This window comes from Photinus pyralis, unplaced genomic scaffold (assembly GCF_008802855.1).
Source record: "Photinus pyralis isolate 1611_PpyrPB1 unplaced genomic scaffold, Ppyr1.3 Ppyr1.4_LG5, whole genome shotgun sequence".
Lineage (NCBI taxonomy): Eukaryota > Metazoa > Arthropoda > Insecta > Coleoptera > Lampyridae > Photinus > Photinus pyralis.
Window position 1 is genome coordinate 11,286,876 of NW_022170596.1, and position 25,309 is coordinate 11,312,184.

The following is a 25,309-nucleotide window of genomic DNA, read 5'->3' on the forward strand; positions in this document are numbered from 1 at the left end:
CAATAATAATACCCCCAAAAACATTGGCAAAGACATTTGCGAGATGAAAAGGTGAAAAACATGTCGATAAAGTGAGCTGGGGTTTTTCGAACCTTTTGCTCTACAACCTTACTAAATTTGAATAGGAATTGATCGACAATCACCCATGGATCTCTGATTAGCTCTTCCAAACGAACTGCAAGAGATGGTATTGTTTGTACGCTACAATACTTCCGATTCATCACTAAAATGTCATTAATATTTCCATGGACTAAAATATTTTGATTTGGAGGGAAACAATTTTGTAAACCACACGAAAAATGACTCTACAGTACGAGTATTTGTGAAGAGGATAAAATTTCCTACATTTTGCGATCAAAAGTAGATCTGTGGGGCACTATGGCATAATGATACCTAATAGTTTACATTTCTACTTTCTACATTCAAGTTCGATCCTAATTACGTTTACTGAAAAGCCATTACAAAAAGTAATTTCCTTTATAAGATTGAGTTTTTTAGAAGACCGTTTGGTTCATGCATAGCACAGTTAAATGGATACCTCCTTACAACTCATGGAAATGCATGAAAATTGTCACCAAAATCTTTCATCTGGAAGTTTCATACCGTTCCATTTGTTTTATAAGTTGAGAAGGATTTGAAACACACAAAATTGGATGTTGATAACAATTTCGATTCGAATGCATTTTTAAAATTAGAAATGGTCGCCCCTAATAAAATGCAATTATAATCATTTGACCGTCCTTTCTGCACGATATGGCACTTCCTTCATGAAAACTGTAGAGGAAAGCGTGAATTGCAATACCGTGCGTAGCAAATCTTACACAATGATAGAGACGTGCTAATAGAAATACTTGAAATTCGATTCATTTCCGTTTGATAGAAGATTTCAAGACATTCCATTTCATGCTTCGAGTCCCGTAATTAAAAGTTAATTAATCACATATTGTGGCATTTCATCGCAAACATGTGAATACGCTCCTCTACACGCAAAATGCTTCGCTGGAGATGTACGGACAGAATAATGCACGCAACTTGTATTTCGTTTGTATAAATGCATTTCGACACGGTCTCTTAGCGTGAATAGCGATTGAATTAGTTCAAATGCTTGTGCCATCACGAAAAATCAGTGCCTTTTTTTGCTAATAGTAGTAACTACCCTTGTATTTTTTGATCACTTTCAAAACACAGCAGTGCCTCAGTAAGAGTAGCGCAGTTTTTCTTTAACTTTTTAATATTTGGTAGTACCATACGATATGTCGATTCATTTGCCCCAAGAGGACTGCTTAGTTAATATGACTAATCAACTTAGTTAATATGTATTTGTATAAAGAAACGGCAGTAAAAATGATCGGTGTCGTAAAATGTTATCACGAAAAGAAATACCGCGTGACGTATCGAAAACGAAACACATCTAATATTGGATAGATAACTAGGTATACTTTAAAGGACGATGTCCATTTTAAATCCGATTGACAAAGGGAGCGAGGTTTTAATTTGAATTTAAAATTCTCCTCAACAGAATCACACCCTACAATCAATCAAGTTTATGATGGAAACTCTCCTTTCTCGACAGTGGATTTCATTTTGGATAAATTATTAACTGACTGACCGGTTATAAAATGAGTGCCGAAAACTGCTCGTATGTCTAACCATGTTGATTAACAAACGTTTTGAAAAAATTACTTTTCTTCTTCACTTTTGCGGTTTTAAAATTCTCACTGAGAAATAACAAGTAGGTATATAAATTGATCACAACTCTTGTGTAGATAAAGAGCATTTTTTCAAACCTATCGATGCTTTCTTTCTAAGTAGATGGTTAATACATAAACATTTAAAGGCCGACTGGCATACATTCAACATCCTCCGACACTCCACTCTGCAGATATTTGCACTGAAAGCTTTGACATATGTATGTCTCGTCCTGGCGTTCCACTTGCATTTTATGAGTACCCTCTAGAATGTGTGTTTACCCCCCGCCCCCCCATTTACAAACATTTTACTTGACACCACTAAAGTCATTCGTATGCAAAATCTCATAGCATATTGGTGGTCATGTGCAAGAGTTATGCGACTATAGAACCATTCCTCTAGAAGTAGTTCAAAACGGCAGAAGTGGGCCCGGGCGGACGGACAGACAAGACGCAAACAATAGCACATTTTTTTAGTTCTTAAAAAATCCGCTGAAATAATTTGCTTTGAAAAAAAAAAGCACAGAGCAAATTGTATGATGCTAACCTAAGCGGTGAGCTACTTTTATTAGTCTCGCAAGATGTGATATCACCCAACAATGCAGCTCTGCGGCAGAAACATCCTCATCCTATAAATAAACCTCCTCCTGTGTGTGTTCGACGCATAATTCAAGGCGGTCCAGATTCTACAGATTTTGTACCATATTTTGGAATATTGGCTGCTCAAAAGTACAGAAGAAGCGGATAATTGCGATTTTCAATTCCAGAATTGTAGTGGGTGGGTGATTTTGAAAAATTGCTGTTTTCAGTCTTTCCTTTATGCTGAAGATGATTGTCTCTCCATCTCACAAGTTTTACGGCAATTGGAATCAGTTGCGCCTTGAATTAAATTGATAAAGTCTATAAACAGAGGTCTGCTTGGATGCCCTCTCCATGATCAGGGAATACCTTCAGCTAATGGAAAACGTAGTCTCAAACTGCAAAGAGTTATTTCACGAATGGTTCATTTTATATCCTATTCAGCTATTTTTTATTTAACTCAACTATCGTTTTCAATCCCAAAAATGACTCATCTTTGTTGGCGTTCGAAGCCCCACCGTTCAAGCCTTACTTCAACTTCAACTATTCTTCCTCTCTACATCGAACAATAAATGACCCTTTTGACTCTTCAGCTGCTCTTCGCCAATCACAATGGGATGCCATTGTCAATACCACCAACCTCCATTTTTTTTCAGTTCTTCTCCTTCAGAAATATACAGTGCGGGATTTAGAGCACTTACCACCCTAGGCCAAATTACTCATACGGGCCTCCCGCCCCCTAGGTGTACGTTCCTGAGAATGGCCGTCAGAGTTGGCATTGTGAGCAAGCCAACTTATTATCAGCCTCACGTTAGTGAGGGAGGTATTGCATTGGGGTAAAAAATGACCCCTCACTTTTTTGACGAAAATACCAGGAACCTGAATCAAACAAAACCTCGATGATGTCGGTGTGTCTGTCTGTATTGGATTGGAATCAAATTTGGTACGAACATTCTTAGACATAAAAGGAAGAGCTAAACACTTTTTTAAAGATTCTTTTTCTAAACACTAGAACACCACATTACACTTTATACCCCAAAGGCATCGATACGAGTTTTGGCCGTGTTTGTGCGCATGTGCGGGGTCTCTAAAAGCATACGTTTAAGTCTTAGACACTAAAAGTACCTTTTACGGACCGGCACATACGCGTGACTTTATTAAATATACCCACGTTAAAACACCTACTTTTACTCCATCAAAAATGCGTTAAAAACGCGCATCCAACGCCTGAGGTGTATACATTTTTTTTTACAAAACGCTGCGCCCCACTTTTGCTTGTGGCCCTAGGCCGTGTCCTACTCGGTCTAGTGGTAAATCCGGAAATGGGAACTCTAGCCCTACGAGAAAAAGAATCAGGTGCTTGGCTGCACACCCGGCCCTCCGCTTGCCTTGGAACTCTTTTGGATGATTCATGAATCGATGTGTCTCCGTCTTACCCGTCTCTGTTCCTCATTCTTGCTCCTGTGGTGAACCTGTCGATACTTTAGGTCATCGCGACCTCTCTTGCCGCAGGAATGCTGGGCGAAGAGCACGACACGACACGATTCATGATATTATCAAACGCGCTCGGACTTAAGCAGAAATTCCCGCACAACGTGAACCCAATGGTTGTTATAGAAAAGACAAGACAAGTTAAAAAAAGTCATTATGCAACCATAAATGACGAGAGCGTATTTTCCTCCTAATAATAATATAATAATATAATAAAATTAATGCTAGGACCAGGAAAAAATACCGTTAGGCACGAGATCGTTACCTCATTCTCTTTCAAATAAGCCGCCTATCGTCGAAGTCTATACAGTTTAATGAAAAATAGTGGAGCGTATACAAATACAAACAAATTTTGAAATGGGCATTAGTTTTACTTTTATTCGAAGTGTCTACATATGAAATTTTTTAAAATGCTTTCGTAAATAGCATTGCGCATTGTTTACATTAGAAATTGCATTGAATACCTTCAGAAATAAAACATACAGCATGTGTTAACAGTAATTTTGGGACCGGTATTAGGTTTAGTTTCATTCAAAGTGCCTACATGTGATATTTCGTTTAACTGCTTTCATAAATAAGAAAGTTCCCATTGGGCATGCGCAAAACCACATTTTAAAACTGGTGTTAGATTTGCTTGTATTCTAAGTGCCTATGTATTAAATTTCATTTAAATGCTTCCGTAAATAAGGAAGTTAGGCATTGCGCATGCGCAAAACAAAATTTTTCAATTGGTGTTAGATTTGTCTTTATTCCAAATGCCTACGTAAAAAATGTCATTTAAATGCTTACATAAATAAGAAAGTTGGCATTGCGCATGCGCAAAACAACGTTTTGAAAACGTCATAAATTCTATTTATATTCGTAGTGTTTGCATATAAAATTTCATTTAAATAACTTCATAAATAAAAAAGTTAGCATTGTGCATGCGTGAAACCAAATTTGTGATACTGCGCATGCGCAAAACCAAAAAATATCGGTATGCACGGAATCCTTGGACCAAGCCCTTTCAAATGAGCCCCATGTCGCTCAAATCGCTTCAGTGGTGTAGAAGGAGTACGTGTGACGGACGGACAGACGGACGACAAAGTGCAGCCAATAGCGATTTTTTACTTTGAAGAAAATGCGCTAAAAAGACTAGGTGGAATCACTTTGATTTCATTGGAAGTTGGGACGAGTGCTGATACCTTCGCTAACTCCCACATACATTTAACATCACGAAAGGCTAGAGCGGCATTTGAGAGAATATTTTCTACTGACTTTTTAGATGAGATTTTTTTATGTCCCAAATAAAACTTAACTTTGTAGTTTATGTATGTAATAATTAATAATTTAATTGCATATTTTCAGTCATAAATGATGTAGATTATTAAATAAATAAATGCGGCCAGTAGGATTTTTTGGCAAGAATTTGACAATCACTCTCAAGAAGTAGCTCCCCGCATAACAATTTTGGAGCTTGGTAAGCATTTTTTGATTCGAAACAAACGGTGATAATGATTTGAGAAGATATGTGCGAATGATAAATTGATAAACAGACTTTATTTGGTCATTTAATCACCAACAGTCGATAAAATGCACACGTGTTTCCAAACACCTGCAATTTAATGCGCGTCACTTAAGTTGTTTACCGAAAAGAACGATTTTGATTGGCTCCGTTTGCGCAAGAAGGAAGGAGAGTACCTATAGCTGATTTTGGAGTGAAATTGCAACGCGTAGGTGCGGTCGGGTGTGAAAGTGACTAAAAGACGCTAAAGTGAAATTTTGAAAAAAGACAATATAAGTGGTTTCCTGTCAAGGAGAATTTCTGGAAAGGGCCCACAAACTTAAAGGTAGGAATTTTGAAAATACTGACGAATTTCCCGCAAAATACTGTAAATGAACGCATCAAGAATCAATGATTACACATCCAAAGTAAAATGCTAAACACTTGAATCATTTTCTATCTAAGCCTACTTTTCTGTTGTTTTTATTAACACATTAATTGGCCGAGATAGCTAAATGATTCCTTATTTTATCATTCTCGCTTTAGTAAAAGGTGTTTATTTGATTCGTTTTCGATTTGCAATGATGGTAGATGCGGTCATATTCGTTGTGGCACGTTAATTTTTCGAATTGTACAATTTGGCCCTACTTTGTGTTAAAATGGAGTTCAATTTAACGCTACTCCACCACTACACTGCATCATTTTAATGCAAAATCCCATTGATAATGCGACTATACTGTCTTCCAAAATTGTATAACAGCGAATATGTATTAAGGTTTTTTGTAGGTACAAATCTTCCTAGTTCATTCATGTAATTTTCAATTTTCTTGATTGAAAGAAGAAAATTGGAAAACCAAAATCCGCATTTTACCAATACAAAATATGATTCCATGGAATTTTATGAAAATGCAATTATATTTTGTTGGCAGAGGGAACTGAAACAAAATATTTTCTTGAAATAAGCTGATACTCAAAACTGTTTAGTTCCAAAATTGCCAAATTTGCATTTATTACTTCATTCCTTTCCCAGAAAACATCACAGATTTAAATTTGGAATTATAGCGAATTTACACGGGTGTTTGGGTATACGAGTAACCCTTTCTGATACTATACCTAGTTTTTTGTTTAACCCTATCCCATAAAAGATTTTGACAAGATTTGGTATCTGGAGGTTCTTCAGCGTGAATCCAAAATATGTTTACGAAAATTAGGTATTGTAGAACAAAAGCGCGTAATCTTTTCAGATGAATTTTCAACAATAATAATATCGCAAGCGCATAAAAATAACTGATTAAATTGTGTCGTCAAATGTTGTGATTAGAACAAGTCGAATCAATTTGCCACGTAACAAAATTGGAAAATTGGAGAGATTTTGTTCTTAGCAAAACAATTTGTAGAAAAACGACAAAATTTAATCAGGTTATTTCTAAGCACGCGGGATATTCGGCATGGTTACTTCCTAATAAATTACGCAACAAATTTTGCCACATTTTTAACCGCGGTAAAATTTTGATGTTTCCAAATAAAATAATCGCTGAAATATGGACAGCACCAATTTTAATTATTAACGAGCTCTTAAAGAGAATTTGTGGTTTTGGATAATATGGAAGAATGTCAAAAATTGACAGTTATTTGTTACTTTAACACACTTGCACATGCGTAATTTGCCCAAAAACTTTTCGGCTCTTCCTTTGATGTCTAAGAATATACCTACGCACCAAATTTGGTTCCAATCTGTGCAGCCGTTTAGCCGAAAATGAGAGTATAAACAGACAGACAGACATACATAATCGAGATTTTGTTTGATTCGGATTTCCTGTGCTTCAAAACGTGAATTTTAGAATCAAAAGTATGCGGGTGTCACTTTTTACCTCAACTCAATAGCTTCCTTACTAACGTGCGGGCGCGGAAAATCCTCAAAAGTATTCAAATATTTACTCGCCTCACTTAAAAGTGATGGACAAATTAATTTTTGTAATGTAAGCGTTATTGGGACTTCATTGGATATTAGAATAAACTGAACCAATATAGACAACGAGCAACAAGGCTACTTCCGGTTCACGAGTATTGACCAAAATTTAATCAGTGACCATTGGACCATTGAATCTTCAAATTCTACTGTGACACAGGTGTCGCAAAGCGGTCGGGATCGCAAATTATCAGCAAAGTTTAAAGATTTTCATTTGACGGGCAGCTCTCAGAAGCATGGGTAAAACATTTTAGCGTTTAAAAAACTCCATCGGACTAAACCCTTTAGAAAATGTCAATTAATCCGAGATGTCCGGATCTATAAATTGATTACGCTCATACTTTTAATTTTACATTTGAAAATGCAAGCGATTTGTTGAATTATTAGCTGGTCACGGGATTGCAACAATGTGTAAATTCATACCTACAATTTTAGACATTTGTACAAGGTGAGTCAACGATTACGCGGAGTAACTTACCTTGAAGATAAGATTTTTCGATAAAGTGCTTTTGTATTCTATTATGGTTGAATATTCTCCACATTTTAAAAATATTTGGAATTATAGGTACAGGGTGCGCTCACAAAGTAGGGCGCTAAAATGGTACATTTTTTTAATGGAGCCCCCTGCATTTTTTAATTCTACGCGTAATTGTACGACTTTCTTTATTATGTATATGGTTAATAACAGAAAAACTAGTAGTTGAAAAGATAATTCCATTTATAAGAAAAATGTAACATTTGTATTGTCAAAATTATTACTTAAATTTTGATTTGAGGCTCTATATCTTTTATCCTGAGTAAAATAAAAGTAAAATAAAGATATCTACTATGAAACATCAAAAAAATAACTTACGGGGTGCTTTTTTGTATGGTTAGTTTTCCTCTATCGTCGTGTATAGGTAATACAAAACTTTATTTTATAGAAGAAGCCATTGTAAAGCGTCTGACAAATTTGAATTCAATTCAGACGTTGAGCTTTGTTCTGCCGCCGCGGTCGTTTTAATAGAAATAACATTGCATTATGTTCTGAACTTCATTTTATTTCGTGCTCTGCGTTCCATTTGAAATAAGAATGACGTATGTAATGAGAACGCACAATCATCTGTTTCAATTTATATACCGTTGCACTTAGAGGGATCACTTTATCTACCGTTACGGTTTAAGAGCGACTTACCCTACTTATTTAAACTTATTAAATTTAAAATCTTTTTTAATACCTGTTTAGTATTATACAGGGTCGCTGTGTAAAACAAATTCGTTAGAAGCAATCCAATTCAATCGTTTCTGGGTTATCAAGTTTTGAAAATAAACGATATTATGTGTTTTAAAATTTATTGAATGTTTGAATGAAGAACAATAATAATTAATGGTTCCAAAAAATCATACCAAACATCACAATCGGTTGCTTTCGGAACCACATAATGTTTTCAAAAGAAATGATGTAGGTAATTAATTGTTCGTCATTCGGTAATATATTAAGCTCGATAACCCGGAAACGATAGAATTTAGGTACATTGCGCGTCTTACAAATTTTGTTTAAAATTAAGAGAAGATTTGAAATATCGAATAATATATAGGGTGTTTCCATTTAAAAAATGCAATGTTGGTGTACCACGGCTCGATGTATGCTTATCGTAATAACAAGCTTACTGTTCACCGTATATGAATAAAGGACGACTTCGGATAATTAATTACTTCAGTGTTATAAAAAATCTTAAAGATAACACGATGTTTTATACTTTAAAGGATTTAAAATGGGCATCGTTCTTTAAACTACCTATAAAACACCTAGTTATCTTAATAGCTATAAAAGGTTATATCGTTTAAATAAAAAACGTACACATTCGATATTTCTTAAACTGAATAAACGCTACCTACCAAAGCAAGACCTGTAATTCTGCAACGAATTCATCCAATTTAAAATGCTGAAAGTCGCGATATTTATTAATTATTATCCCTCTCTTGTTCTGGACCACGGTGGTCCACCGTGTTCTGGGTCCTCAACAGGTTTGTGCCCAATTACAGAGTGGCCCGCATCATGCCTTTTAGAGATTCCCCTGCAGAAGGTTTTAAGTTGTTCCATACTTATACTTGGGTATTTACCTTAGGAATTAGTAAAACTGCAGGAAAGCTAATTCGGAGTAGCCGGCAGAATGCTCGAAACTGATCTAAGGAAATTTCCATATAAAGGGTGCCCATTATGTATGGATAAATATCGACTGATTGTTTAACATTTTATTTCCCTTAATAAGGCAGCATTCAGTTGTTCTTAATTTTGAAAACAAATGAGCGACGAAAAACAATTGAATTTTTTAAAAGGCAATGTACCCTTTCATTGCGCTCATTTGATAGAGATTGTTTTGTCTTTTCGATGACGTGACATTTTAGTACCCATATACCAGAAAATTTGTCAAAAAAATTATTACAATTGCATCAATAACATAAATCTAGATATCCTATATCAAAATAAAACAAATGAACGTGCACGTTTCTTGAAGACAACACGAAACTAGCTACACTAGCAACACGAAATTTATTGAAAGAAATACAATACTAAATGTACCTATTTATATTCTGAATTGAATAAAGCCAAATAGTTGCATTTTAGGGTAGGTATTTCTTGATATTGCCAGACAGTTGGTTAAAGTATTTAAGGTCCTAAATATTGAAAAGAGTGTTTAAGAGTCTATAATTCCTGTTTGTAACGTTTCTTGAATTATAAATCAGATTATAATTACTTCTATCGCCACTTCTTGTATAAAAGTCCTTTGAACAAATAAATGTTGGATTGGGCAAGTCTTTAATTCGAGGTATAGAGGAAAGGTGCTTTCTGATGTTTTTGGTTTATTCATTATTATTCTTAAAAAAGAATTTTGGGTTGATCTTAATTTCTCGATTAGTGTTTTGTAGGTTCCTCCCCAGCTAACTAGCGCATATTGTAGTTTTGAATTTATCATGGCGAAGTAAAGACTTCGTAGTAGGGTTATTCCGCAAAAACTTCTCAAAAAGTAAAAATTTTTAATTGAAGAATAATTCTGAAATATAATGTTAAAACGTGTATTTTTCATCTAATGTTTATTCACATGTAATACCACTAGTGCTTGAATTATTTCCGGAAATTTGTTCGAGCTCACGAATATTTTGAAAATTAACCCGAGCCGAAGGCGAGGGTTAATTTTCGTAAAAATATTCGTGAGCAAGAACAAATTTGTAGAATAATTCAAGCACGTGTGGTATTCGGTAAGAAAATTTCACACCATATTGAACCTCAACGACTTATTTGAAGATTTGTTCTCTTCTTCAAAATAGATCAAGATAGCCTTTGGATGACATTTTACAGATTTGAATTGAAATTGACGTTGACAGTAAGTTTATTGTGAGCGTGAACGAAGTGATTAGATTCGGTCCAGAAAATAAGGAAGTTATTCGTAGCGAAATTCAGCACCTAACGTCCCAGAATACTAAGGAATCTAAGTCAAGTGTTTGGAAGCAGTTTACTGACTTTTGCTCTGAAAAAAGTTATGTGTTATGATAGGGAAAACATATCTGTAAAGGAATTGGCAATGATTATGGAAGATTATGGATTTAATATCTACCCAATTGTATTTATTTCTGCTAGAATACTTTTTTATAACGCGGGTAAGTGACGTTTTATGTCAAAACGTTCTCCTATGACGTCAAAAAATTTCCACTATAATTCGCTGTAGGTTACCCCTGCAGGCAAAAATTTCCGATAAATACCTCGGTTACCATGATAACGTGAGACGAAATCTGCATTTCATTGGTCGAAAATTGTTGGTGTGAAATTTTCCAATTTTGTTACGTTTTCCAAAATTGGACAGTTGCCTCGTAGAGTCACATGTTCCATAGTGGAATTTGAGTGGGAACGGGAAAACCAACAAAAGCAAAATATTTCAATTTAGAGACGTTGACTTGTATATTTTTTAAGGACCAGCTTTTAAGTAGATTCAAATCTTGGGTAATTAAATCCCCTAACACTCTTTCGCTCTTGTATGAGTAGAAGAATGCAATATCATCAGTAAAAGCACAAATGTTTCCGTGAAATGGTAGTTTTAGCAGATCGTCTATAAAAATGAGAAAAAGGAAAGCTCCCAAACCAGTCAAATGCTAGACCTCTTATACCAATATCCTTAAGTTTTTGTAATAGTATTTCGTGATCTACAAGATCGAAAGCTTTTTTGAAGGCGATAAATAATACGGTCGTTTTTAGTTTAGAGTTTAAGCTTTTATATAGGTATTGGTTGTGTTAAGATTATTGGAGAAGTTTTGAAAAATATGGCAGAATGCTAATTGGTCTCAAATTATCTAAATATTTGAGCTTTTTTTATAATCGGTATAATCACACTTTGTTTCTCTGCGAAGATTTATTATGTGAGTTAGGACAGGGGCTATTTCATCAATTATATTTTTCAGGTTTTTTATGATGAAAATGACATATCCAGTTCCCATTTTTTTTTTAATTTTTTTACCACTAGTTTCACTTGGTCCTCTGTTATAGTGTCTCCGTTATAACCGTTTAGTAATTTTGAATAATAAGCGTTTTTTGGTAGTCTATTTCCGTGTTTGGTTAGGTATTGCAAAATTAGCAAAATAGAGCTCTTTTCTTTTTTTAAATATTTATTACAGTTTCATTTAAATTGCGTGTTTTTTAGAAGGTGAATATTGAGAGTAGGTATAAGCATCAGACCACTAATTTTTGTCAGCATCTACTACTGATTTGCCATAAGCCTCTTTATAATATTTAAGGGTGTGTGATTTTTAAATGACTTTATATCTAGCTTTATGTATTTATAAAATTTAAAATATGCGGGATCACTCAGTCATAGAAAATGTGAGGGGTACTGTGAGATTAAAGAAGTATGGGTGTTTTAAACCTTACTCGCTTTTTACTTCAGCATTAACAAATTTTAGATATAAAATAATTTACATATTGAGCTGGAGCTTCATTATGTTTTGAGATGAACCTAAAAGATAGGTAGTATTTTATTAATGCGTTTGCATTTAGGAAATGACAGGGCTGTTGAAGCTTCGAACTAACAAAATTTTATCCATTACGAAAAATCCTATGGCGCGAAAGCAGATCAAGAATGGGAAAATAATTGTTGAAGTTTGTCCTTCTGAAGGCCTAAGTTCATTAATGCATAAACGCATTACATTACATTTGCCAATCCCCGCTATTGCTCGGAACGAGATGTAAATTAGGCAAATTTATTTAAAATTAATAATAAAAGTCAAGAAATTATGGCACGTTCGCACGCTATGCCCGCACTAGTCTAAATATTTCTACAAGAAATTAATTATAAAATACGATCGAATATCTTGATAGAAAATTTAATTGATCGTACACACTAAATTATTTTAAAAAAATTTTCTCTTTAAACCCATTACGCATTACAAAATTAATGCATACCTTATAAACAAAAATCACTTTCTTTTCTTTTTTGTTACTCATTATTAACATGACTAATTTTAGATAAACACAAATTGGGGTCGCTTTTACAATTTGAAAATCACTTTCGCTGTTTTTCCATCGACAAATAGAGCGGGAAAATGTCTCTTTCGCGCCAAATCCAAGTTACCCTCTTACGCGCAACGCCTTTTACCCGTTGCTTATACGTATAGAAATTTAGCTCAAGGTTGTACGAGATGTGTGAAAAATGAAAGAGAATTTATGCGTAAAAGTGAAATTGCTTTTGGTCATTTTTCACGAAACATCAAAATCGAAGCCAGTTCAACTTTTAAATTAGACAATTAAGTATGCATCGGGATCGAGTGAAAGTTAAAAACATTATCAAAATATATGTGAAGATGGCGGTTTCACACGCGTTTGTGAATTGTAGTTTTTATTGAAATTCCAAACAATTACGAATATTTAGCGCTAATAAGTAAAAGAACAAGGTCGCTGGCATTGTTAACCCACATTGATTAACAAGTGGCCGACGGTTTCTTAATCGAATTGGGTGTCAAGTCAATCTCAAGAGCACGTCGAAATGTGTTTCACGCGTTTTTGCACTTTCACACAAATTAGCACGAGTTAAAAGTTGTTTGTTTCTGTGATTAACGTGTCAATAAGAAAGAAATGTCGATGATCCCATATTACTTGTAATCGCGTTAGAACTGACAGAACGATCGACAAACCAAAGATTATGTTAATACTAGCAACTGACAATGACATTGCAATGGTTTTGCCTCATTTGTATAAAGCGACAGTATTTACTGTGTAACTAACACTTCCTTGTCAAAGTGTACTGTGACCGTTTTTTTAATGTGACATTCACAGTATTTTTTTAAAATGAATAGTTTCGGTAATGACAATCTGTTGGCCCCAAAGTATAAAGAAATTGATGAAAACACGATCAACAGAACCGGTGTCAGGAGGATGAATGAAGAGTAGAAAAAGCACGTCGTTTTTCTTTTTACGAGCAATTGTTATTACTGTTCGACCTCATTCTTATATCCTCCATGAGACGATATAATAAATTAATTTAACCCCAGAACAACTTTTACAATGTGAAACAATGGGTGTAGGTAGTACACGGCGATTGATATCTACCTACCTACCACATGATAAAAAATGAATGAGGCTCTATAGGTTGCAAGTGCGGTAAGTAATTGCAGCGCATTCCGTTACTCTTTTTTGTACCTTAGGCGGAACATTGCTTTCTTTCGTACCGAATCACTGCCTATTATTATCACAAGTAGCCACTGATTTAACCATACTTAGACATAGTGTTGAAGAGGGACCTAGGAAGCTTTAGCTGTTTCAAAGGCGAAGGGGATGTTTTCCTTTAATGATTGTAGTTAAATGACGCCAGTAAGTCTACCGTCTAATAAAATTCAACCCCCAATGAAATGCCGCTGGAGATTTCGCTTTATTACTGACATTTAACCATTTACTTCACATTTCTGTACTACCAACAAATCTTGACCGGTGACCCTCTTCATTTACCCCTATCAAAATAATATTTGGTTAAATTATATAGTGGCAGTTTTTTAAAACAACTTGGGAGTGATTCGATAAGGAAGGAAGCAATTTTCCGCCTAAAGTACAAAAAATAGTGGAGTGTGCTGCAATTACTTACCAGAAACTTGCAACCCATAGAGACTCATTCCCTACCCTCCATGGTATTATAATGAAAGGTCTCATACTTTCAAGGGGAGACACTGATTTTATCCTCAAGATACTCTAATGAAAGGTCTCGACGAAAGGAATTAGTTTCTACCAATCATTCTCCTCTTCCTGGACCACTTATCGTGATCGGTTATGATTCCTTATATCTCAAGGGAGGATTGTTGGAGGAGAGTAGGTACTCACAAAGGTAAAATGAATTGTCTGGACAATTGGTGAAGTCGAAGGGAATATGTTGAAAACGAAGTGTTGGAAGAGGGCCCTCATAAAGGGTAATAGACCGAGAGATAACGACAGATTTTTTGCGATGCTTAGTAAACGTCTTTCACCGCAATTTTCTCTTTGCATAGGTTAGAACTAGCGTGTAAACGTATATCATACGTCTGTTGAGCGGTTAGTTCTCTCTTTATGTCATTTTTTAAATTTTGACAGCACAACAAACAAAAGTTTACTAATAAACATCTGCCATCAATTTTAAAATAATATTGGAGAGAAAAATAATAGGGCGCTAGCAAATTGACAGACGTTTTTCGTTGTTTAGTAGCATCTATTAAGTAATTTTTCAAAAATTGTAAAAAAAATGTTGATATGCCAGTTTTAACTTATGTAAAGAGAAAATTGCGATGACAGACGTTTACTAATCATCGCACAAAATCTGTCGTTATCTTTTGGTTTATAAGAGGAACATCTGGACGAGACACCACTACTGGTAATGTCAAAGCTTTTAGTACAAAATCTGCAGAAGGGAGTGTCGGAGGAGGGTACTCACAAAAGGCGGAGAGATCGTCTAAAAGAGATATCTCGAAAATGTTGGAGGAAAGTACCTACAAAGGGAAAACCAATATTTTGAAGAATTTCTACTATTTGCTAGGCTATTTCGGTTACAAAAATGCGTTTTATACTCGTGCAGTTTGAAGTTTGTTTGAAGTTATCAGTGCGTTAGTTGAGCACAAGGTTGAGCATCACTAATGCTTCAATTGGAATTACTCCAGAAACGTCCCATACGATCTAGAACAGCTTCGAAATGTACTTTTTCTTGCAAGAAATTCGGTAACCTAAAAAGCTCAGGTAAAAACATTAACATTACGCCTATAGATCCTGAATAATCGTGAGAATTGGTCCATGAAAATTGGTTCACAGTAAATTAGCTCAGGGAGAATTTGTCCTCGAAATATTTGGTCCGAATATGCACCTAGCAAATGCGCTTCAAAGCATTCACTTGGAGAATATTCAGTAAAAAGTATTCGTCTCTAAGAAAATCCATCGCCTTTCTCGCAAAATTCTCTCTCAAACGCGAGGTTATTTGCTCATGGTATATTCTTTTACGGAATATTCGTTCGCAGAAATTCGCCCCTTGTAACATTCGCCACCATTATATTCATTTCAGGTATATTCGCTATCTGAATATTTTCAATCTTGCTTGCCTTTGATAATCATATCCGGTATGTATATAGAAGATTCGTCTCAAATATGTGATCAATACACAGCAATACACGTAGTAGGTACTTTGTTCCTAGCTCTTTGGGAAAATGGGAAAAAGATTGTTCCCGAAGGAGTATTCGCGGCCATAAAAATTTCGATCCAAATTGGCATTTAGAGTTTTCTTAGGGGTGATTTCTTGAAAGGGAATTCACCAAGGCGCCTTAATTTGCATTCACGGGAGAAAGGTTTTTGAGAGCCGGCAGGTGTTTCGGCACCAAGTAAACATTCGGTTTACATTCGGGTCTACGCAAACGGCGGGGGTCAGTTTATGCAGAGGCAAACGGTTGAGAGACAAGTTTACCTAGGAAAATTAACTTGCATTCATCTTTATTAGAGGCGAATATTACAATTGCACTTTTTCCCGGGTTTTGGGGTTGAATATTGATAAATTTTACGAGGACGAATATTCCTGGGATAAATCTATTAGCTGTAGGCGGGTTATTATTTTGTCGAATATTCTTTAGGGGAATATAGCAAGGAGAATTTACAGTATATGCTTGAGATTCCTTGAAAGCTCCCGTTACACTTGTTCGTCAAACGGAGGGGAAGGTTTACGATTCCAAACGATAAGATCTTTCTAACGTCATTAGTCATTACATAAAAATCTGACAGTGAATTAATACACTTTCACACATTTTACTTTGCCAGTAATATTACATTATTAATCCGTATACCAAGCTCCCTTGAATTTCTGAATTATGGGTTTCTTATTAAGACACAAACAGACAGTCGTATGGACAGACAGTCACTGTATATTGTGTAGTAGATATTGTGGTACACCCTTTTTAGGTTTATAAGAAAAAGTAACCTCCAAAAGAACCGCGAGGGTTTATTTATTTGATCAAATCTAAGCATGCAAAAACACATGACAACAAAGCTGATTTCCAACCCTTTCTAAAAAGGTACCTACGCGGTGTTTGGATGTTTTTAAAAGCAATATAAAACGAGTGGGATGATAATTTATCATCATTGCAACAGTAATTTATTCTAATTTATTGCTTTGATCTTTGGAAGTGCATAAATTTTTGTTTATTAATATTCCGTATCCTTTCCGGTAACAGCTAAGCTTGCATCCTAAACACTGACCTCTTTGGCACACACAATTAGACATTGCTAACCAGCACCCGATGAAGGTTACGTGAAAACCTCCTAAACCACTACTGTTTGAGTTAAGTACATGTACCCCCTTTTTTTAGGTGAACACCACGAATATTAACAGTTTATGTTTATCGATGGGCATCAAAGCGCGAAGATGGCCTCTCTTGTTAAACACAAGAAAGTGGTACCACTTAGGTATATCTACAAATTTAGCAAGGATTCATTTTACGGTTTAATGAACCTCATCGCGTTTCTGTACGGTAGCATTCATCTAATAGAAATCTGCCTGACAAGGATTTGGCACATCTTTGTCTGTCTGTCGGTCTTTGGAGTTCCGAGATGTTAAAAAAATGCGATAATTCATTATGTCAACGAGAACACTTTCCTTAATTTCTAGTAGAAGTGATGTCATGGCAAAAATGTAGGGTAATTTTGTCCCGCATCGCTCGTAAATCGAGCTTTTATTATATTGCCTTCGGGTAATTTAATAACTTTTGACGCGCTAATCACAAAGATTAATAAACGTCACCCTTTTGGGTGTTTCAATATCTACCGTACAAGCAAGTAGGTAGTAAACGCGAATTTATTTACCAGAAGACCCACTTTCGCGATGCGAAAAATGCCTATTTTGCTAATTTGTTAAATTGGAATACTGCTTACAATACCCAATATATTATTGGTGGAATTCGAAATTTGAGTTGAACATCCGTTTTATGGTAATAAAGAGTAAGTGCGCCGGATGTGAATGTGGAGATCAAAGATCGATGTATGGAGAAAAGTAATTACACTTGGTCCATATTTGCATTTTGCTTGAATTTCTAAAAGGGAATGCGCTTGAAAATGGTAATTGACTATAGTCTATTTCACAAGAAAATTGTATTTGCTTTTAAATTAAAAGGCCACATGTAGCACTTCAGAATTCACACGCGAAAGCAATCACTCCAAATTTAGATACTTTTTTTGTGAAGTAAATGTAAAAGTAATACCTATGGGCGAGGTCAAAACGATCAACATACTTATTAAAGGCGGGCCGTATATCTTTTGAGAGCAGAAAAGTGAACGTTCTGTATTGTTAACAACCATCGAACACTATTAAGGTGTAAATACTTCCTTTTGGCGTAACCTTTAACCTCGACCTTGTTAAAAACGTGATTTTATTATAATTATCTTAGGCAATATCTGAATTGGATAATTAGAGCTGTTCAAACTTGACATTGCCACAAGTTTCTTTATCCCATTTGCTAATCCTCCCCATTGTTAAAAGTGCACAATTCCGTACCCACGTCGTGTATTGTTCAAATGTCACAATATTGGTGTTAATGACATAATACCACAAATTTTAATTTACGCTACGGTACTGGATTACACCACCATAATTTTGAAACAAAAACTGAAGCGTCGTGGCCTTCTCCTCTATTTGCAATCGCCGCATTGGAATCATTGTCAAAAATAAAGGAAAGCAAAAATTCTACGCCAGTTTAACGACAAGATCTTCTAATTTACGTAACAAAAGCCGCCGAAGGTTAGCGCAGAAATAAGGCCATAGCAAAAAATAATTTGAACACGGATAGATTTTTGTTTGATTTCGCGTTAATTGGCTTCAGTTGCAAGGATATCCTTGAGTAGACACAAATTCGATTTTTCAAATCCGGACTAATTAAGTACCGAAATGGAATTAATTAATGCTTTAATAATATCAACCCGCACAATCGGGCAAGGATCCAATTTTCTATTCAACTAAGACTATAAAAAAAATTCACTGCGAAGGCGGATATGATTGAAGTCTTGTAACGGTGGAGGATGCGGATTGGAAAATGGTAAGTGCCAAGGTATTTTATCGGCTAACACTTTCAATAGTGTAACATAATTATTTAAACGGCGCATTAAACATATGGGTGGTTGTGTAGGAAGAAGCGTTTCTGCATTACAACGGGTGTGAAGTGCACATTGCATTTTCATTATTGATACTTTTGTACGTTTTGAAATTTTGATAATGAAGTCAAGAAGGAACAATCCTAATACTATTGTATACTATACTATTATATATATATATAATAACGCCTTTTCGTTCATGACCATTGAAGGTAAAAATAATTATTGATTTCAACAATTGCAAACATTTACTAATGCTCGATTTATCCACCTATTTATTAATTGTACATTATTACACGCCGAATGATGAACCCAGCAGAAAAAGCAGATAAAGACAGGCAGACAGATAAATTTCCCACAAAGATCATCTGATAAAATTAGGTCATAACCGCAAAAATTGATAGATCAGATTTTTTAATTTTTACACCTTATCGTCGATTGAATATCTAAAATTTATGTACCAATTTCATTACCAAAGAGACTAATCACCCTCTAATGTCTTCAAGAGCTAGTAATATTTATTAGAACGATTATGCCCGAAAGTTGTAAACTTTTGCAATCAGTATTCGTCTCCAAATGCGGTTGTCGGCATAGTGATAAGAAATATACGAAGGAAACTGTTGTACAATACTGGTTGAGGCATTTTTTTTAATTGCATAAGGGATGCAAAATGTAATTAATATTGCATCCTTATTTGCAAAATTATAAACATACCTATTATATGGAAAGCTGGAGAAAACGCTTGGAAAACGTTACGCGAGAATTTTCTTGCTCACCAAGTCCAGATATATTCCCAAAATTTCCCGGAGATATTTGGGCGTGGCACTACGGGGTGCCGGGGTGTTAATTGTACCGAAGAATTGTTCGGAAATCGTTAATTTGGAGTTTTCGCGGTCGCCGAGTCCATAACTTCCCTTCACATTTCCCGGCGATGCTCAGGGGTGGCGCTACGAGGGTGCACTGGAGTGAAAAATGAACCGTGCTCAGAAATTGTAACGAAGCAACCTATTTTCCCCCTTGAAGTTTCATACCACATCGTATATTTGTGAAGTCGACCAGCTCTGCTGAACATCCGGTATTTAAAAGCGTTTTAAGTTAGGCGCTTCGCTATAAAAAGTGTCGTGGAGAAAAAATATGAGTTGAAAATAGAAGCTAAAGGTAATTGATCTAATTTCCAGAGTTGTGTTTCAGCCGTCGCTACCGTAAATAACGCTACAAATAATTCCCCGTTTGTAACCGTTTTCGATATTTCAATTGTCTTTGTTGCGTTTCCAAGCTCTTGTCATTTAGAAAACGAGGGCAAATTAATATTTTCAAATTTCAGGCAAGTCACGTTAAGACATTATTAGCAGGTTTTTGTTTCCTATGTTAATTTGAAGCATTCAAACTGCAAGGCCATGCAGGTTTACACCGTTATCAGGTTGATAAGCGATCGATATGCCGCGCAATTAATTAAAAAAGTTGTAATTTTTTGACGTTCTTATCCGAATACGCTGTGTCGGCTGGAAAAATCGTCGATCCTTCATAGCATAGCCGAATTTTATAAAAAGTAAAACAATTGTTTAGAGGGGAGCTTCCTGCCTTTTGCACTTTCGCAAGTTCTTAATTTCTACCGTTCCGTTTAATTACAATGTAAGCTTTTTGTTGCTTTCCGTTTCATTAATTATAAGAGGGGATATTGTTTCGCTTTCCTGCATTTGCTTTCCCGCAGATACCGCTACCGAATCCAATTATTTACTGTTCTCGCTGAGGAAAATTCTTGTGCTCCTTTCATTTTGTTTTAGCATTCACAAGTAGCGGGCCGCTGCTTGCCCTTTAGAATTCCTTAATGTGCCGTTAATACTGCTTGAGTTTGTCCAAGGCTTCCGAGACCGACCCGTCAAACAAACTTTGAAAATTTATTTATTTTTCTTGTAAATTAAATTATAATCATTATTCCGCTAATTCTTATTTAATTATACGGGCCTGGGTGCTGGTATCGCCAAGTAATACAATAATTTCAATATATAAACAGTAATTTACATCTACAGGGTGCTCCAGACCACCCGTTTTATAACTCGGGAGCTTGAAAACGTATAACAAATAGCCCAGATATCTCACTAATATTGTTCCGGGGTGAGGGGGGTGCAGAAGGAGAGCAACTTTGTACGGGGAACGCATTTTTATTTCATATCTTGTGTTGGAAATGCTGGTACGGGTCTGTTGTTTTTGAATGAGTATAGAGATTTCGAATTATACAAAACAGGTCTCAATAATTCTGTCAGAATAAAAAATGAAAAAAATGTTTGATTAATGGTCGGATATAATTGATTTAGGAAGTCCATCGGCTCGAAGAGAGACATCATAAATAAATAAGTAAGAAATAGAAATATTATTTCATCATTTTGATCTTACTCAAAAAAGTATGAAGAATTTGTGTCTTTTTGTGAATGAAATGTTTAAAATTACAACGAAATGTTTAAAATTACAACTTCTAAAATATTATTTATTACCAGGAGCTGAGTAGGTTAAGGTTTAGAGTATTTTTTTCTATGGTATTTTATGGTTTTTTTTAATTGCAGTTACGTAAAATGTCTTTTATAAACATAAATACTAAAAAATTAAAATTGGAATCGAGATATGGAATGAAACATGTTTCAAAACCCACTCTTGAGTGCTACCGCATAACACAATTGTAAATGATGAGTAACGGGGAAATAGCAGCTTTCAATTAGCGAAAGACCGAAGTCTCTAGAGGTGGCCCAGAGGCCCAGATCTCGATGGAACAGACAGACGACGAAAAATCGAGTACATAAGCATTACCTCAACTTCGTTGTGATACGCTAAAAAATTTCGCTTCATAAGAAAGAAGAATTAGTAATTATAATTTATTTAAGATGATGGAAATAGGATTTTTGCACTACACGGCACCCTTGTATAAATACAATGGCGACATTGTGGATATTTTATCCAATGACTATGATGGTCTACGTATAACTAAATTACTATTGAAAATAACAGTAATTGCTGATATAAGAGACAATTTGAGGTCCAATTTAATTTTATTTTTGTTGGGGGACCTCGATTTTAAGATAAACAATATAATTTAAAACTGAAAGGGGCAAGTAAGTCTAATTCAGTAAAATCCGTTCAATGTTTAATGTTGCCAAGGGACGTTCAAAATTAATAATGAATTATCCAACTCGCGAATTGGAATCAGTTGTTTAATTTTATTCATTGGAACAGCAAGTATAATTTGTGAATAAATGTTTCGAGACATTCTTGATCAAAGTCAAATCTGACTCAAGAATGAAAAGCGCTTATAAATAACCACGCGATTCATGCTATACCATTTAAATTTTTAATGGTTGGTCATTTCACATTAAATGATGATATGCAAGACTTGAAATTACAGTTTAATTAGGTCTCCTTAACCAATTTGTTTTATGTTTATGGCAAAACGAAATTGCATTTGTAATTAAAATTACAAATTGCCACAAATGTAACATTCATAACCCGATATAACGGAATATCGAAGGATCCTCAGTATGATACCATCACTTTTTTAACGACCATTTATTTTAACCTTGCTACTCTGATCCATATAAGCTAGAAAGAACATAAAATTTGGAATGATAGACCGATTTTAAGGCGTGTTGTACGGACAGAACGGTGGACATTGAATGACACAAAACCAACAAACGATTACTATCAGTACTGTAGTATTTAGAACTCTATGAGTATGTGCATTGAATTTATTATTGGTGTTACCTGAGAGACTTTACAAGTTATGTCAAAAATCAAATGATTTGTTACGTGACAAAATGATATAATGAATTATAGCTATAACATAAATATGCAAATAAGGATTAATGATACCTGAACTATGAACAATGAACCTGATACACTAATTTTTCTTATAAAATCCAATTCTTCTTGAGTTCAAGGCACTTGACTGCGGACCTTTACATTTATTTCAGAGTTACGTATTCCAATCACCAAATGTATTCCCCTTTTGTTCACTAACGGCTACACAGCTGAATCTGATCGTAGTGAGAAAGAAACCAGCTTGTTTAATTAATCTGTCCTTGACCAAATGAATTTACGCGACGGGTACGTGCGGATTTCACTATGTCGTCCTCTCACACGACAATTCCTACTTAATGCCATTCTCAATTTTAACTTTATCAAAATTAAACTCACGGAACTTGCGTGCAAATGAAATTAAATTGAATTTTCTAAGGCCCGTTGCTTCCACCCTTTCAATAACTTTTTGAATAAATTCTATGGATACCATCAATCGTTGTCACGGTACTTATTTTCCGAATAAATTTATCGAGGGATGGAAAAACTGACCCTAAGAGAGTTTTTTGTTATATCCGAGAATTTCTAACTCTAATTTTGAAAAAATGAAAATTTAGAGCTACCGTTAGAATAATTAAGTGGTGCATGAGATAGAGAAAAGGATGACATCGGACGTTCCCTTTAGAAAAGTGGAAAAAATGTATTTTCTAAAATTTGCGCCGCCTCCCCCCCTTACAGTTAGCGCCCACTGTCTTTCGACCCCAATGGGTAATTTATAGTGGCCACAGACGAGGGATGTTCTTAAAATACCCCAACCGTTTTTTACAAACTCATTTAGAGGGAAGTAATAATCTTAATCAATATCTACATCGTTAAAATGTCTATGAATTTCCTCAGCACAATTCTAATCACTTCCGATCGCACATTTATTACCTCCACTCCTAATACCAGTAGCAATATATTACATTGTTCGTAACCTACATAGCCTCACCATATAAAAATGCCAAACCTGATTTAGTTACCTATTATGTGAAGATATAATAAATGTTGTTGTAAATTGCTAATTAATTTATGACCGGGCGACAAATTTTGCGAGAGTTGAAGAAAGTATATACATGTGTATACGAAAGTGAAACAAACGCTATCGACGACCCACGCTGTTACTGCCTCAATAGTGAATTCGAAAAAAAATCGAAACTGTTAATTTACAATTTCTTTTTTAAAAACTAGTGAAAGTAATTGAACTACATTTTGCGCTCCGTACAGATTTTTATTGAAAGTCGATTGACACAGTTTAACATTGTTTGATTTTGTCCTTTGCAAGAAAGGGATACTAATTACAGGCAATTTATCTGATAAATTAAGTTTGCGGTGTGTTTCCATGTTGTAATAAGCTAACCATGTTAATTAAATTGCGTTGTTTGTATTAGAGATATACGAGTAAAGGCGTTTACTTTCTAGCCGACCTTCACGTGCAGTAATATGTTTGAATGTAATTCAATTTTTATTGTTAATTATTGTTAATATTACCGTTTAGTCGGTAGCGGTATGTAGATAACTACTATGTATTTGCAATCCGAAAACGGCGGATATGTGCACTTTTTCCCCTCTTAGTTCTCCACATTTCTGTTTAATTAATCCATTTTGAAATAATTGCTACGTTACAAAACTTCTGAATACAAAAACTGTTCTTAAATTAACATTACATTCTCATAATTGCTGGAGGAAGTCATTACACAAGCAATTTAGTTACGAATCTAAATAATGCCGAATTAAATTTACAATCCGACGACCTAAAGACATTTTATTTGGTCGTTTTTGTCTTTGAAAGTGGAACGCGCACCGCATCCGCAAAGTTAATTACGTTTTTATGGCTTTTTTTAACGTCTGTCAAGTGCAAGTGCTCATATGAAAGTCGGCATGTCGAATCTTCGATCTGCAGCTCGAATATCGTCACGAAATTTTGGACAGAATGAGATGAAGTCATGGAGAAAGCAATCCTTTCTTGTCAATGTCATTTGATCATTTTTGTAATAATATCAGGTTCCGGCGGTCATCCGAGAATTTTACTTTTACGTTTGGGAATTACCGGATTCTTTTGGAACTTTTACGGAACTGTTGACTAACTGGAAGATAATCATATCGGAATTGAAGTTGTGCAACGACAGCTTCCAATTATGCTGTACCAGTTTTAAACTTTTGCCTTTGGTAGGTATAATTACGTGTTACATGAACACGAATCGTGACTTAGTATCGGAAATGACCATAGACACATTAGTAAAGTGCATCTTTTAATTAGCAGCAAAACTGTAGACTGCTTTTGAAAGGGGAATAGGTCAATTATGTAACGTGTTTGACTAGATCGTTTGATGCAGGAAGGATGCAATTTGCAGTTTTCTACCGGCAATCTCGAGCGAATATGACAGGAACATCTTCAATTGTTCCAATGAATATTTAAAACACTATCGGTCATTGCTCGAAATGACTCGTAATTACTTTAGCAAGTATTAATTGCGAAAATATTTGCTTTGATATGTAGATTGGGAATATGACCAGACTAGACTAGATTTGCTTTTACAGCGATATCAAAAGATTGTAGAATGGCCGCATTTACCTCGTTAGTTTGCCCTCCTTTTGGAAGCAGTTTTTAAAATCCTCTTCTCGGTTTAGTCTTTACTCTTTAGTAGATGGATTTCCGCCAGTATAAGCACCGA

The 25,309-nt window shown here is 35.1% G+C and overlaps 1 protein-coding gene across 1 annotated transcript in view; it reads right to left on the minus strand.

Annotated features, from left to right (window-relative positions):
- Positions 1 to 22,813, minus strand: part of LOC116170162 (laccase-5-like) — a 40,220-nt gene extending 17,407 nt beyond the window's left edge. The window contains exon 1 of the mRNA XM_031486380.1: positions 22,671 to 22,813. The gene's annotated coding sequence lies outside the window, so the exon portion shown is untranslated. The remainder of the gene's footprint in view (positions 1 to 22,670) is intronic.
- Positions 22,814 to 25,309: the final 2,496 nt, after the last annotated feature.